Source organism: Saimiri boliviensis, chromosome 10 (genome assembly GCF_048565385.1).
Source record: "Saimiri boliviensis isolate mSaiBol1 chromosome 10, mSaiBol1.pri, whole genome shotgun sequence".
Lineage (NCBI taxonomy): Eukaryota > Metazoa > Chordata > Mammalia > Primates > Cebidae > Saimiri > Saimiri boliviensis.
The window spans coordinates 39,499,031-39,515,571 of record NC_133458.1 but is presented as its reverse complement, the minus strand read 5'-3'; the positions used below and the strand labels follow the sequence as shown (position 1 = coordinate 39,515,571).

General features: G+C 37.0%; 1 pseudogene; it reads right to left on the bottom strand.

Moving 5' to 3' along the window:
* Nucleotides 1-2,050: 2,050 nt before the first annotated feature.
* Nucleotides 2,051-7,384, bottom strand: LOC101039640 (ankyrin repeat domain-containing protein 49-like; annotated as a pseudogene).
* Nucleotides 7,385-16,541: the final 9,157 nt, after the last annotated feature.

The following is a 16,541-nucleotide window of genomic DNA, read 5'->3' as shown; positions in this document are numbered from 1 at the left end:
TTAAATAACATAGCTCTATGTTGAAATTAAGGAATAGGTAAATTAGATAAATATATATCACATATTCACATTCAATTGTAACATCAAATTGATGCAATCCAAAGTGTCATTAACTGGAAAATAATGCTCATAGCTAAAATTTATTGAACATTTACAATGACTAAGAACCATTCCAAGCATTTTACATATATTAACTCTATCAGTTAAGGAATACTTTTAGCTGCAAGTGACAATGTTCAGCATTGGTTGCATAGAAACCTATGGTTCATTGCTTTTCATGTTACAAGGAGTCTGGAAACTGGTATTGGTTCAGTGGCACAATGGTTTCTCATAGCATCTACACTACTCTCTTGGCCTCATCCTTATGGTTGTGTGATGTCACTCCCAGGTCCAGGAGGCATGTTTGTGTTAAAATACAAGAAAAAGGAAGGAAAGGATGGACCCAGGAACATCTTTTTATCAGGAAAGCCAAAGCTTTCCTAGAAGCTTCAACAGATTGCTGCTTAGGTCTCCTCTGCTGGCACTGTTACTTAGCACCTCTAGTTGCAAGGGAGGTTGGAAAATCAGGTTATTACATTTTTTTCTGCCTTTATAGCAGAACGGGAGGAAGGAAAAGAAGGTTGAGAATGGGTTTTGAATTATGCAGCCAACAGTAACTACCACAAATTCATGTCTTTCTTATGAAAACCCTCTCAAAGTGGTTCTTTTATTTATTAGCATTTTGCTAATGAACTAAGACAGTGAGAAGCTGAGAAATTTGACCATGGTCACGCAACTAAATAATGTAGAACCACAAGTCTAGTCAGGTGGCCTGTCTCCAGAATCTACTTTCTTCTCAGCCACTCTACTATAGTATAGAAATTAGCCACAGACAGATTTAACATTGAGCCTTATTGTGTCAGTGATCTTCCATATAACTTCCTTATATTCTCATGAATGATACATTTATTATAATAGGCAATACATTACCTAATGATAAAACTAAATGTGTGCTATTGCTCTTCTCCTTTCTAATTATACCAATAATAACAAACCACATGGTTAATTTGAATTTGTAAAGTCACCCTTTCAAATAATTCTAAGTATTTTCATAAATATATACTTCAGATTTTCCTCATAAATCCTGTGAGAAATAGGGGTAGACATGATTATTTGCATTTGATAATTGGGAATACGAGATCAAGCTTATGTCAAAAAGATCTGAAACTTAAACCTAGATTTACATAGAGCCAGGCCATTTGTACTTCATCAAATGTCTGTCAGTATAGATATCTTTATTTTAGGATAAATGTTAATTAAATTGCAGAAGAATGGAAACAAATGTTACCTTTCGAATTTTCTCAACTTGGCAAAGGTTTAAAGCTTTAAAACTCAACATTTAATGTTTCTTAATGTCTTAACAATGGTCTCTGAGATACCAAATTTTATGAAAGCTAGTTCCCTTGGTTACTAGAAATTCCGCCACATTTTTATAGCTCTATTTTATAAAATAGAGAGTAATTTTTTATAAAATAAAGACTGAGTAATTATAAATTATATGCAGGAAGTAAATGTATATTTTGTTGTTATTTTTTGAAATTAAAAACTTACATATATGATTCATGGCAAGTATGTTTTTCTGTTGGAATTTATTTTGTTTCTTACAATAAAATTAAGTATTTTTTATTAATATTTTTCATATGATAGGCAACATTGCTTTTTTAAAATTTATTTTTTGCTATACTTTATTTTTCTTGAATATTTATATTTATGCTTTTTGTGTCTGTCCACACTGGTCTTTTTCCATTAATTTTTCAACTTTAATTTTAGTTCAGGGGTACATTTGCAGGTTTGTTATATGGGTAACAAATTGCAGGTCACTAGGTTTGGCATACAGATAATTTTGTCACCCAGGTATTGAGTGTAGTAGTTCCTGATAGGTAGTTTTCAAACCTCACCTTCCTTTCATTCTCCACCCTCAAGTAGGCTTGACTTTGTATGATGGAAATATTTTACATCTCACACAAAGGAGGCACTGGTACTTACAAATTTATGAAAATAACTGGAACTGCTAAGATTGAGGTGACAAATTTGCACAGCTTTCCACAATTTCAAAGAGGTAGTAATAGATACTTGACCTCTTAATGATATCATATGTTGTTTCTTCTAAAGTTTTTTCAGACCTGGTTTGATATAAGGGTTCATCAGGAGAAGTTCTAGGGTATCTTTGCTATCTTTGTTCTCAGCAGCAAGATGCAGTGTAGTTCAGAGGCCATTTGTTTGGGCATTCATATCAGCATCATGTGTAAGGATGAAAGAAGCCACTCTGGTGTTATTCCACTTACAAGCATTGTGCAGGGTTACCCAGTGATCCACAGTCACTGCATGAACATCTGCCCCTTGTGCAGTCACCTCATGGATGATATCTAAGTGTCCATTGTAGACTGCTTGATGAAGAAGGTTATATTCATCTTTGTCCCAAGTGTTCACATGATTGGCTTTTTCAGAAAGTAGTCTTCACATTATAGTAAGCTTAGAAACATGCCTTCAGTTCATGATTTTCAGTTTTTTCTATGGATGTCTGATGGGTTATGGAGTGCTCTTGGGTTAAAAAGTAGACTTTTTTCAGTAGCCCAAATCAGCAATTTACTTGGATCTTTTACACATTTTTTTTCTTGCAATTGATATCACTGTTCATTTTTCTTCATCTTGTTCCTCATCTTCATCAGAATTGCCTATTCAGAGACTTTGAGTACTAGTGGGAATAAGGTATCCTGTGTTTCTTTCTTTTTTCTTTTTTTTTAAAATTGTACTTTAAGTTCTGGAGTACATGTGCAGATCTTGCAGGATTGTTGCGTAGGTATACACATGCCGTGGTGGTTTGCTGTCTCCATCTCCCCGTCACCTACATCAGGCATTTCTCCCAATGTTATCCCTCCCTAACCTCCCCACCCCCTGCTGTCCCTCTCCTAGCCCCCAACTCCCCAACAGACCCCAGTGTGTGACGTTCCCTTCCCTGTACTCATGTGTTCTCATTGTTCAACACCCACCTATGAGAAAATGCAGCATTTGGTTTTCTGTTCTTGTATCAGATGGTTTCCAGACTCATCCATGTCCTACAAAGGACATGAACTTGTCATTTTTTATGGTTGCATAGTATTCCGTGATGTATATGTGCCACGTTTTTTTTGTCCAGTCTATCATTGATGGGCATTTGGGTTGATTCCAGGTCTTTGCTATTGTAAACAGTGCCACAATGAACATATGTGTGTATGTGTCTTTATAATAGAATCATTTATGATCTTTTGGGTATGTACCCAGTAATGGGATTGCTGGGTCAAATGGAATTTCTATTTCTAGATCCTTGAGAAATCACCACACTGTCTTCCACAATGGTTGAACTGATTTACACTCCCACCAACAGTGTAAAAGTGTTCCTATTTCTCCACATTCTTCTCCAGCATCTGTTGTCTCCAGATTTTTTAATGATCTCCATTCCAACTGGCGTGAGATGGTATCTCAATGCGGTTTTGGTTTGTATTTCTCTAATGACCAGTGATGATGAGCATTTTTTCATATGTTTGTTGGCTACATAAACGTCTTCTTTTGAAAAGTGTCTGTTCATATCTTTTGCCCACTTTTGAATGTTTTTGTTTGTTTTTTTCTTGTACATCTGCTTTAGTTCTTTGTAGATTCTGGATATTAGCCCTTTGTCAAATGGGTAGACTGCAAAAATTTTTTCCCATTCTCTTGATTGCTGGTTCACTCTGATGATTGTTTCTTTTGCTTAATTAGTTTAATTAGATCCCTTTTGTCTGTTTTGGCTTTTGTTGCCAATGCTTTTGGTGTTTTAGTCATGAAGTTCTTGCCTATGCCTGTGTCCTGAATGGTTTTCCCTAGGTTTTTTTCTTGAGTTTTTATGGTGTTAGATCTTATGTTTAAATCTTTAATCCATCTGGAGTTAATTTAGTGTAAGGTATAAAGAAAACCTCAGGCCAATATCCATGATGGACATTGATACAAAAATCTTCAATAAAATACTGGCAAACTGAATGCAACAGCACATCAAAAAGCTTATCCATCACGATCAAGTAGGCTTCATCCTGGGGATGCAAGGCTGATTCAACATATGCAAATCTAGAAACATAATTCATCACATAAACAGAACCAAAGACAAAAACCACGTGATTATCTCAATAGATGTAGGGAAGGCCTTTGACAAAATTTGACAGTACTTTATGCTAAAAACTCTCAATAAACTAGCTATCGATGGAACGTATCTTAAAATAATAAAAGCTATTTAGGACAGACCCACAGCCAATATCATAGTGAATGGGCAAAAACTGGAAGCATTCCCTATCCTTGTGTTTCTAACAATTCAATTTGATTAAGGTATTCCAAAAAGTCCAAGAAATTATTTTGTTCTGGTTTTCCATCATCATTTACTTCCTTTATCCAGTTTTAGTGCTGCTATAAATAAAAAGTATTTCAAATACAAGGATATAAATAGTATAAGTAATATTTCTAGAGATGTGTTACATCTATTTTATTCATCAAGATTTGATGATATTCCTGGTAGTCTATCAGTAATTAATAGGATGCCTTTCCTAACTTAAAGGGTGTATTCCATTTTGGGAGAGATGTGAACTATGTCAATTTCTCACAAACAACTCAGTGACAGGTGGGGCCATAAACTGCATTTTACAGGTGTATTAGTCTGTTTTCACACAGCTGATAAAGGTGTACCTGAGGCTGGGAAGAAAAAGAGGTTTAATGGACTTATAGTTCCACGTGGCTGGGGAGTCCTCACAGTCATGACAAGGCAAGGAGGAGCCAGTCACATCTTACATGAATGGCAGCAGGCAAAGAGAGCGCTTGTGTAGGGAAATTCCTGTTTTTGAAATCATCAGATCTCATGAGACTTATTCACTCTCATAAGAACAGCATGGAAAAGACTCATCCCCATGATTCGTACGTGGGAGTTATGGGAACTACAAGGTGATATGTGGGTTAGGACACAGAGCCAAACCATATCAACAGGTGAAGTTACCTTAAAACAACTTGCCCTAAATTAAGGACCCTTCAATAAAACTGAAAGGCCAGATATTCTGATTCAAAGGTTCCACATTTTTTTTCACTGCACAACATTTTACTGCTCTAAGCACAAAGCAATAGAGATGTGCTGAACCCAAGGATCCAGGGGCAACAGTAAGGGGAAGTAGATAATAAAAAACCTGTAAACTGGAGGGTCTCATGAGTGGGAGTAAGGGAGAAGGGCATCCAGTTCCAGCCTTGTCCCACTAGCTGGTCATGCATAGGCCTAGGAGTCCTGCCTACAGGCTTCCTAACAGCCAAGAGTGGAAAAATCACTTCCACCAAACCTGATGGGGTCTGACCTGCAGGGCTTGGCCTGAGTTGGACAGGTCACTTGCCTCTACAGACCTAGGAGTTCTTCGATGGGGAGAGTCTAACAGGAAGTGAGGCCCCAATTTTTAACATTTCTACAATGTTTTGTAAATAAACAGAATGAGATGATTATTTCTCTTTAGTAGACTTGATTGTTTACTATCATGTCAAAATAGCTTTCATTTTTCAGTGTTTCAAGGTTATAGAAAATGGATTTTAGCAGTTATTGCTGCCATAGAATGCTCTTAAAACGGTTTTTATGAACTGAAGAAGACTACCTCTGGCACATACCATTTTGGTTTGGAAAAGTTTATGCTTATTTATATGTATACAGTAATTTAAGCTAATTATAACCTGCATGTATTTGATTTAAAGCCGTTTGGAATTGTCATACTAAAATAAACAGTAATATAGATAGGATGTTTTTGACCTCCAAGAAAAATTTTTGAAACATTCCTCTCAAAATTTGTTATGTGGATAATAAACATCTTCAAAAAGGGGCTATTCAAATGGTATTTTTTTTTTTATATTTTGGGAAAGAGGAGCAGTTGTCTCCTCGCTCTGGCTTGGCTTTATGGCCAACACTCTTACATTTTTGTAGTCACCAGCTTGAACAGACTTATTTGAGTTATTAAACTGTAATGAGCTAAAGAATAGATTTTCTGAAGTTTCATAGGTTCTTGCTGAGTGTTGTGAAACTGAAATAAATAATAAATAAATAATAAAAAATAAACTGAAAGCAGCAACACGAAGAGAAAAGCATATTTAAGATGGAAATTGAATGATCATTAAGGACCTATAAAATGTGGGGCCTATTCATGCAATTTTATTTAAGTCTTAAAATCACCCGGAGAATTATGTGTTATCCTGATTTTGCAGTTAGAAAACTGAGGTTCAAGAAGTTTAATTACCTTGCCTAGAAAACCTGCTTGGATTTGCAACCAGGTCTCTTTTGTTCCACAGTCATCCAACAAATATTTCTTGACACCAAGCTGGGCTTTGAGAAAGAAATATCGTGTTGTAAATGTCTTACTGTGCATTAAACATCATCTCTCGGAATATAGTCATTCCATCAAATTCTCCATTTTTTTAGACAGCAAAGGTGAATTGTTATGTGCTGGTTGAAGATACCTATAAGAAACATAAAAACCTTGAAAAACTTATTTACATTTTAATGGGATTGACCTTAAGAGTCAAATGGCTGGATCCACTCAGTAGCATAGAAATGTATATAACAGAAGTCTCTTGGGGCTGGAAGTGGTGGCTCACATTTATAATCTCAGCCCACTGGGAGGCTGAGGCAGGAGGATCACTTAAGCTCTGGTGTTTGAGGTTACAGTAAGCTGTAACTGTGCCATTGCACTCCAGCCTGAGTGACAGAACTAGATCCTGTCTCAAAATAAAAGGTTCCTGGATCCAAGGAGGGTGGGAGGGTAGTGGTGGTCATGGTGGGGTGGTGGTGGTGAGGTAGAAAGGGGTGGGGTGAAAAGGCTAAGAAGAAAAATATCCTAGTTGTAGGAAAATCCTAAGAATGCCCCCAAATTGAGTAGGAGTTAGCACCAGGAGATAGGGGAGAGAGTGCTAAGTTTGTTCCAGGAAAGGCACAATGAAAGGTAATTGCAGATAATAGAGGACACTAAAGAAGTGAACAGTGGTGGTTTCTTTCAGTCTAGGAGATATGGGGAACAGAAGCCAGGCCACAAAAGAGAATGTCAGCACCAACCATGCAAAGCATCTCTCTACTTTTAATCCCCCTATTTCACTCATTTCTCTTCATCTTGATATCCCTGTGACCTCATTTCATATCACTCTCTACCTTGCTCACTCTTCTTATTGCTTTTCCTTAAACATGCTAGATTCTCTCCTATTTTAAGTCCTTTGCTGTGGCTGTTCCTTCTTTCTGAAATGCTCTCCCAATGATCTTCACCAGACTAATTCTTTTACATTTTCCATGTGTCTACTCAACTCTTACCTTCTCAGTAAGGCCTGTCACACCCATCCTATTTAATACAGCAAACTGCTCCTTCACCCTCCAGCATGCCTTACCCTACTCTATATACTTTCAAAATTCATAGTGGTTACCACTTTCTGATATATTACAGTGTATTATTTGCTTATATATTATGCTTATTTTCTTCTAAGCATAAGCTCATGTGGCAGGCATTTGTGTTTTATTCCCTGATATATTTTGATACCCTAGAATAGTGCTCTAGGCAAGCTGGCCCAAGTTAATGCCAATCAGAAATGTCACCTGTGAGCCTGTGCTTGTATCTTTAAGCTAGTCTAATATACATCACATGAATAAAATGACAAAGCAGTAGTCCTTAGGCACCTATTGCTAGTCTTTAGCTCACCACCACCTGTCTTTACTATTATAGGGTCTGAGTCTTGTGTATTAACCCTCTACTCCCTGCCCAGCCACCACCACCAAGTGTCTTACCACCACCAAGTGTCTTATATACTCACAAACAAGTTTGGTCAGCTACTGCAGGGGTTCAACAATTTTCTCTTTCTTTCCATTCTTCTTTTTCATTCCCTTATGCTAAATGGGTATGACTTCTTCAAGTTCTTCCATATCTTCTTGGCAAGGCTACTGCTCTCATGAGAATCATGTACTCTCCCTGCCACTTGGGCTTTTTTACTAAGTACCACCACTGAGTTGCTAGAGATTTGGCAATTGCACAGACATCTGTAAAAATAGGCAAGTATGTCTTTTTTGTGTAATTCTCTGCTGGAAGGGGACCCAAAAATATTTCCTTATTTGTGGGGTTTTGCCAAGGACAATGTCTTATTCAAAGAAACCATATAATTTGTTAAATCATTCTTGCCTTCAAGCTGTTTAGCATTTTTAAAAGCATCTATATACTAAGCATATTTATCAGCACCAGCCCAACTGTTGTATATGCATTATTTTCTTTTTATTCTTGAAACAACCTTGAGAAACAAGGGTTATTCTCCTCAATTTAATAGATAAGGAATCCCAAGAGCAGAGAACTTAAATATTTGCCAAATGTCACGTAGGTAATAGCTATGTGGTAGGATTAAAAGCTAGAATAATTAAACCCTATAGAAGATGATGTGCCGCTGTATCTACTTTACCCTGCTGTCCATTTCTTCCTCCGGCTCATATGACTATGGGCTGGTAATTCAGAGAATTACTGTCTTCTGAGAGACTGTGATTCCTCCAATTCCTACCAGCAGCTGCTGGCCAGTGACACAATGATAGGGAGTTCCAGTGGGCTAACCATTTGCTTCAACGTAGGGCTAATTCTGTGGGGCAACTTGTTCTGCAGAGCATTCCTGTGGGATCAAACTTAAACTATTCTCTAACTGAGCCACATTCTTTCCTCTCCTGACCTATACTACTTCCTTCACTTTTGTTCTTTTGAGAGTACAGCCTAACTCATCTCAGGTTTTTCTAGGAAACCTGACTTAAAGCAGACCCATGATGTAATTTTTTAACTACCATAGTAGACTACCTTTTTTTTTAAAAAAATAGGACCAAGAGAGTTTACTCAGTTCTTGCTTTCCTTACTATGAAGTGCCTAAATTGCTCATGTAAATGGATACTACAATAGAGTAAACCTCCATGATGAATGCATCTTGTGATAGGGTTTAATTGTTCTTACACTATATTCTTTTCATGGACAGTATTCTAAAATTGAACATAGATAAATATTTGTAATCAGTCTTGTGAACTGCTGGCCCAAGGATTTCTAGTGGAAATTTTAGACTGTATTCCTTTGGATCTAATTAAGTTTAATACTTCACATTTTTTTTTCTGATAGCAAAAATTACATAATTTGAAAATTTTAATACTTTTTCATAAGAGAATACCAGGTTCCATGAAAGGGCATGTATTTTCTCTATTCCAGAGTATTATGGGTTTTACCTGTAGCTTTTTTAGGAGCTCTTTAACTACTGGAAGTAATATGTAGTTTTTGTGAAACAAATTACATGTACATCCAAAATTAATAATATATACTCTATAGTAATTAGAATGTACTATAAAATGTCTGGGTAGAAATTGGAAACACAAAAGAAGATTAAGAGACAAAATTATTTAGCAAGATGATATTCACAAAGAACTTTATTTTTCCAAGCACGCATTAATATTCTACCATTGGCTGACTAAAATGTACATCTTATCATTACAAATAACTTCTGTGTAATCAATCCACATGAGGCATTCCAGTGGAGGTCCTTGTTGATTAGATTGCTCATTTTTACTTCAAGGTCAGGGAAGTGGATAGAATTTGTAATGAATGGTATAATTGTTGAACATTTAAACAAACACAATCTATTTGGAGGTGAACAGTATGATTTACGTAATGGGAAATCATGCCAACCAATCAGGTTTGGTTTAATAAAATGATAAATAGCTATTTGAAAAAAAAGAGAGGTACAATTAGATGTAACTTATTAACATTAGAAAAAATACCTTTGACAAAGTCTCCCTTTTCCCTGCTGTGCCACATCATCCCCACACACATCCCAACACACACATATCCCCCGCAGACTGTTTCTTAAAAAGACACACTATAAGATTGGAGGGAATGCTTTGTTTTATCTAGAAATTGACTAAGAAATTAGGAATGAAGAGTTGAAACAGTTGATTTTTAAAAAAGAAAACTGGTAGTTGGCTTCCTCAGTAAGAAGTGCTGACATTAATCTAAAATTTTTACAGATCAAGTACTTATATTAAATCCCTAAGTTCAGAATTGTATTAAACAAGTGATTTTTATATGTGAAAAAAATTAACAAAAAGATTGTAGAAGTCTGAGATGCCAGGAGAAAGAACAGAAGGAAGAGCGTTGAACTTTGGTGTAGCTAAGTATAAGATAAGTATTTTTACCCATAAGTATGGATAAAAATAATTCAAATTTTAATTGTGGGGACATGATCTTATGAGAATATAGACCTTCCCTACAGATTTTTGGAAGTTAAAAATGATGGCTCACATTTAAAACATTTTTAATTTTATCTTTATTGTGGTGAAACATATATAACATAAAATTTGCCATTATAACAATTTTAGTGCCATTAAGTATATTTCAGTTGCATTAAGTACATTCACAGTATTGTACAGCCATCACCATTATTCGTTTCTAGAACTTTTTTCATCATGCCAAACAGAAACTTTGTATCCACTGAACAGTAACTCCCCATTCCCCTTTGCCCCTTATCCCCTGGTAACCTCTACTCTCTCTGTCTCTATGAATTTGCCTATTGTAGGTACTCCTAAAAGTGGAATTCTACAATATTTGTCCTTTCATGTCTGATCTATGTAACTTAGTGTAATATTTTCAAGGTTTATCCATGTTGTAGCATGTGTCAGAACCTTATTCCTTTTGATGGCTGAGTAATATTTCATTGTATGTATGTTTTCTTTTGGAGACAGGATCTTGCTCTGTTGGCCAAGCTATAGTAGCACTCTTGTAGCTCACTATAACTTAAACTCCTAGCCTTAGGCAACCCACCTGCCTTGGCTTTCACAGCGCAGGAATTATAGATGTGAGCCACCATGCCTGGCTTACATGTTTTCTTTAAAAATAAGAAAATGTATCCTATCAGCCATGTACTATGTTAAATATTTTATGGCCAATATCTCATTTAGTCCTCACAATAGCTAATAGAGTAGATAATACTATTATCTCCAATTTACAGATGAGAATACTTTGCCCTAGAAAGTTTAAATAACATGTTATAGTAAGTGGTAGAGATGGGTTTAAACTAGATATGTTTATCTCTACTATTAAATTACCAATCCTGAACTTCAAAAACTGTATGAGAGCAGAGCAAGATGATAGAATAGAAGCCTATGCTGTTCATCCCCCTCACTGGAATACCAAAATTTTAACAACTATCTGCATACAGAAAAGCACCATCACAGGAACCAAAAATCAGGTGAGCAATCACAGTACCCGATTTTAACTTTATATTGTGAAAAAAGGCACTGAAGAAGACAGTCCTGAATAGCTGATGCCACCCCTCCCTCAACCCCCAGCAGCAGCCAGTGTGGTGCAGGAAGAGAATTTGTGCACTTTGGAGAGGGAAGAACACAGTGCCTGGGGGACTTTACATTGAACTCAGTGCTGCCCTCTCACAGCAGACAATAAAGCCATGCTGGGCTCAGCCAGGGCCCGCACAGGCAGGAAGCATTTGGACTAGCCTTACCCAGAGGAGAATCACCATCCCAGTGGTTGGAATGTGACTTTCTCGGCAAGCCTCGCCACTGTGGGCTGAAGTGCTCTGGGGTCTAGGTAAACTAGAAAGGCAGTCTAGGGCACAGGACTACAATTCCTAGGCAATTCCTAATGCTAGGCTGGGCTTAGAGCCAGTGAACTAGGGTGGAAGCTGACCTAGGGAGACACCAGCTGGTACAGTTAAGGGAATGCTTGAGCCATCTCTCCCCCAACCCCAGCCCTAACTCCTGGATGATATTTCTTGATATTTCAAGGGAATCTGCTACCTTGAAGGAAGGTCCTAATCCTGGTAGGATTCATCACCTGCTGACTAAAGAGCCATTGGGCTCTGAATAACCACCAGTGATAACCAGGGAGAATGCCATGGGCCTTGGGGTGTGATATGTGTTGGCTTCAGGGGTGACCCAGCACATTCTTGGCTGTGGTGGCAATGGCGAAAGACTTTCTGTTTGAGGAAAGTGGCAGGGAAGGTAAAGGGGACTTTGTTTTGCACCCTAGGTATCACCTCAGCCACAGTGGGGGTACAGCAACAAGCAGGCTCTTGGGGTCCCTGAGTCTAGGCCCAGGGTCTTGGACAGCATTTACAGACCTGTGCTGGGCCGGAAGAGGAGCCTACTGACCTGGAGAAGAAGTCCCAGGCCTAGCAACATTCACCACAAGCTGGGTGAAGAGCCCTTGAGCTTTTAACGTTGGTGGCAGCCTGGCAGAACCCCCTGGGGCCCAGTGGTGCTGGTGGCCACAAGGAGAGGCTCCTCTGCCTGTGGAAAGGGGAGAGAAGGGTGGGAACAACTTTGTATTACGGTTTGAGTGCCAGCTTAGTCACAGTAGAGTAAAACATTGCCAAGATTTTTTGACTCCAATCCCTGGCACCCCAGTGGCATCTCTGGACATGCTTACAGCCTGTGAGAACTCACCACCCTGAAGGGAAGGGCCTTGGGCAAGGTGCAGTGCTGTGCTGGCTTCAGGTCTGACCCCGCACAGTCCCAGTGGTGGTAGACACAGGAATGATCTCACTAAATGAACTAAATAAGGCACTAGGGACCAATTCTAGTGCCTAGAAACATACAGGTAACCTTCTAGACAGAATTCAAAATGGCTGTTTAGAGGAAACTCAAAGAAATTCAAGGTAACACTGAGAAGGACTTCAGAATTATATCAGAGAAATGTAACAAAGAGATAGAAACAATTGAATCCAGAAGAAAATTTAGAGTTGAAAAATACTATTGACATGCTGAAGAATGCAGCAGAATCTCTTAATAGTAGAAAGGATCAAGCAGAAGAAAGAATGAGTAAGCTTGAAGGCAGGTTATTTGAAAATACACAGAGGAGACAAAAGAAAAATAGAATATAAAAAAAATGAAGCATGCCTATAGGATCTAGAAAATAGTCTCAAAAGGGCAAATCTGAGTTATTGGCCTTAAAGATGAGAAAGAGATACAAGTAGAAAGTTTATTCAAATAGGTAATATCAGGAAATTTCTGAAACCTAGAGAAACATATCAACATTCAAGTGCAATAAATTTATGGAGGCCAGGTGTCATGTCTCATGCCTATAATCCCAGCACTTTGGGAGGCTGAGGCAGGCAGATCACGAGGTTAAGAAATTGAGACCATCCTGGCCAACATGGTGAAACCCCATCTCTACTAAAAAATACAAAAATTAGCTAGGCATCAGCATGCACCTGTAATCCCAGCTACTTGGGAGCCTGAGGCAGGAGAATTGCTTGAACCCAGGAGGCAGAGATTGCAGTGAGCCGAGATCATGCCACTGCACTCCAGCCTGGTGACAGAGTGAGACTCCATCTCAAAAAAAAAAAACAAAAAACAAAAAACAAAAAAAGATGTTATAGAACACCAGACAGATTTAACCCACAGAAGACTAGCTCAAGGCATTTGATAATCAAACTCCCAAAGCTCAAGGATAAAAAAAAAAAAAAAGGATCCTAAACACAGCAAGAGAAAAGAAATTACATGTAATGGACCTCCAATATGTTTGGCAGCAGACTTTTCAGTGGAAATCTTATAGGCCAGGAGGGCATGGCACAACATATTTAAAATGCTGAAGGAATGGAATTTTTACCCTAAATAGTATATCCAGTGAAAATATCCTTTAAGCATGAAGAAGAAATAAAGACCTTCCCAGACAAACACAAGGTGAGGGACATCATCAACACTAGACCTGTCCTACAAGAAATGCTAAAAGGAGTTCTTCAGTCTGTAAAAAAGGATGTTGATGAGCCAGAAGAAATCACTTAAAGGTATAAAACTCACTGGTAATAGCAAGCACACAGTAACACAAAGAACAGTATGACACTGTCATTGTGGTATGTAAACTTCTCTTGACTTATATAGAAACACTAAATGATGAACTAATAAAAAATAATGACAACTACTTTTTAAGGCCTATACAGTACAATAAGACATAAAGGAAACAACAAAAGTTAAAAGGCAGGGGGGAAAATTAAAAAGGTAGAGTTTTAATTTTTTTGTGTTTGTTTATGCAATCAGTGTTAAGTTGTCATCAGTTTACAATAATGGATAATGGGCTATAAGATATTGACAAGCCTTATGGTAACTTTAAATTGAAAAACAACAAAACACACACACACAAAAGCAAGAAATTAAAGGATACCACTAGAGAAAATCACCTTCACTGAACAGAAGACAGGAAGGAAGTAAAGAAGGAAGAGAAGACTGTAAAACAACCAGAAAACAAATAATGAAATGACAGGAGTAAGTCCCTACATATCAACAATAATGTTGAATATCAATGGACTGAACTCTCCAACCAGTAGACAGAGAGTGGCTGAAAAAAATAAGACCCAATGATCTATTGTCTACAAGAAACATGCTTCAGCTATAAAGATACATTTAGGCTGAAAATAAAGGGATGGAAAAAGATATTCCATACCAATGGAAACCAAAATAGAGCAGGAGTAGCCATACTTATATCAGACAAAATGGATTTAAGACAAAAACTGTGTGAAGAGACAAGATTATTATATAATGATAAACAGGTTAATTCAGCAAGAGGATGTAATGTTTGTAAATATATATGCACCCAACACTGGATCACCCAGCTATATAAAGCAAATATTATTAGAGCTAAAGAGAGAGATAGATATACTGCCATAAAATAATAGCAGGAGACGTCAACATTGCACTTTCAGCATTGGACAGATCTCCCAGACAGAAAATCAACAAAGAAATATTGGGCTTGATTTGCACTATGGAACAAATAGGCCAAACAGTTCATCCATTGTCTGCAGAATATCCATTTTTCTCTTCAGTACATGGATCATTCTTAAGGATAGGCAGATATCCCTTATGAATGTTGCTGCTAAAATCCTCAGTAAAATACTAGCAACCAAATTCAACAATACATTAAAAGGTCACTTATTATGACCAAGTGGAATTTATCTCAGGGATGCAGGGATGGTTCAACATATGCAAATAAATCAGTGTGATATATCATATCAACAGAATGAAGGACAAAAAGCATATGATCCTTTCAATTGTTGCTAAAAAAGCATTTGATAAAATTCAACACCCCTTTATTACAAAAACTCTAAAAAAACTTGATATAGAAGGAACATACTTCAACATAGTAAAAGCCACATACAACAGACCCACAGCTAGTGTCAAAATGAATGGGGAAAAACTGAAAGTCTTTTCTCTTAGATCTGGAAGATGACAGTGATACCCACTTTCACCACTGTTACTCAAAATAGTACTGGAATTATATTGCCTCAGCTACAGCAATCAGGCAAAAGAAAGAAAGGGCATCCATATTGGAAAGGAAGAAGTCAAATAATCCTTGTTTGCAGATGATATGATCTTATATTTGGAAAAACTTAAAACCTCCACCAAAAAACTATTAGAACTGATAAACAAATTCAGTAAAATTGCAGGATATAAAATTGGCATACAAAAATCAGTAGCATTTTTGTATACCAACAGTGAACAATCTGAAAAAGAATTTTAAAAAGTAATATGATTTAAAATAGCCATAAATAAAATACCTAGAAATTAACCAGAGGTTAAAGAGCTCTGCAATGAAAACTATAAAACATTGATGAAATTGAAGAAGACACCAAAAAAAGGAAAGATATTCCTTGTTTGTGTATTGGAAGAATCAATATTGTTAAAATGTTCATATAACCCAAAACAATCTACAGATACAATGCAATCCCTGTCAAAATACTAATGACATTCTTCCCAGAAATAGAAAAAAAATCCTAAAATGTATATGAAATTACAAAAGACTCAAAATAGCCAAGGCTATCCTGAGCAAATAGAACAAAACTGGAGGAATCACATTATCTGACTTCAAATTATACTATAGAGCTGTAATAAGGCAAACAGCATGGTACTGTCATAAAAACAGACACATAGACCAATGGAACAGAAAATGCAGAAAAGAGAAACCACAAACAAATCCACACACCCACAGTGAACTCATTTTTGACAAAAGCGTCAAGAACATACACTGGGAAAATACAGTCTGTTCAATAAATGGTATTGGGGAAACCATATAAGCAAATACAGAAGAATGAAACTAGATCCCTATCTCTTGCCATATAAAAAATCAAATCAAAATGGATTAAAGACTTAAATCTAAGACCTTAAACTATGAAACTACTCCAAGAAAACATTGGGAGAACATCTCCAGGACATTGGTCTGGGGTAAAATTTCTTGAGCAATATCCCACAAGCATAGGCAACCAAAGCAAAAATGGACAAATGGGATCACATCAAGTCATAAGCCTTCTGTGGAGCAAAGGAAATAATCAACAAGGTGAAGAGACAATGAGATAGCCCACAGAATGAAAGAAAATATTTGCAAACTATTTATCTGACAAAAAAATTAATAGCCGGAATATGTATGGAGTTTATAGGAAAAAAGTCTAATAATCTAATTAAAAATGGGCAAAGATTTGAATGGACATTT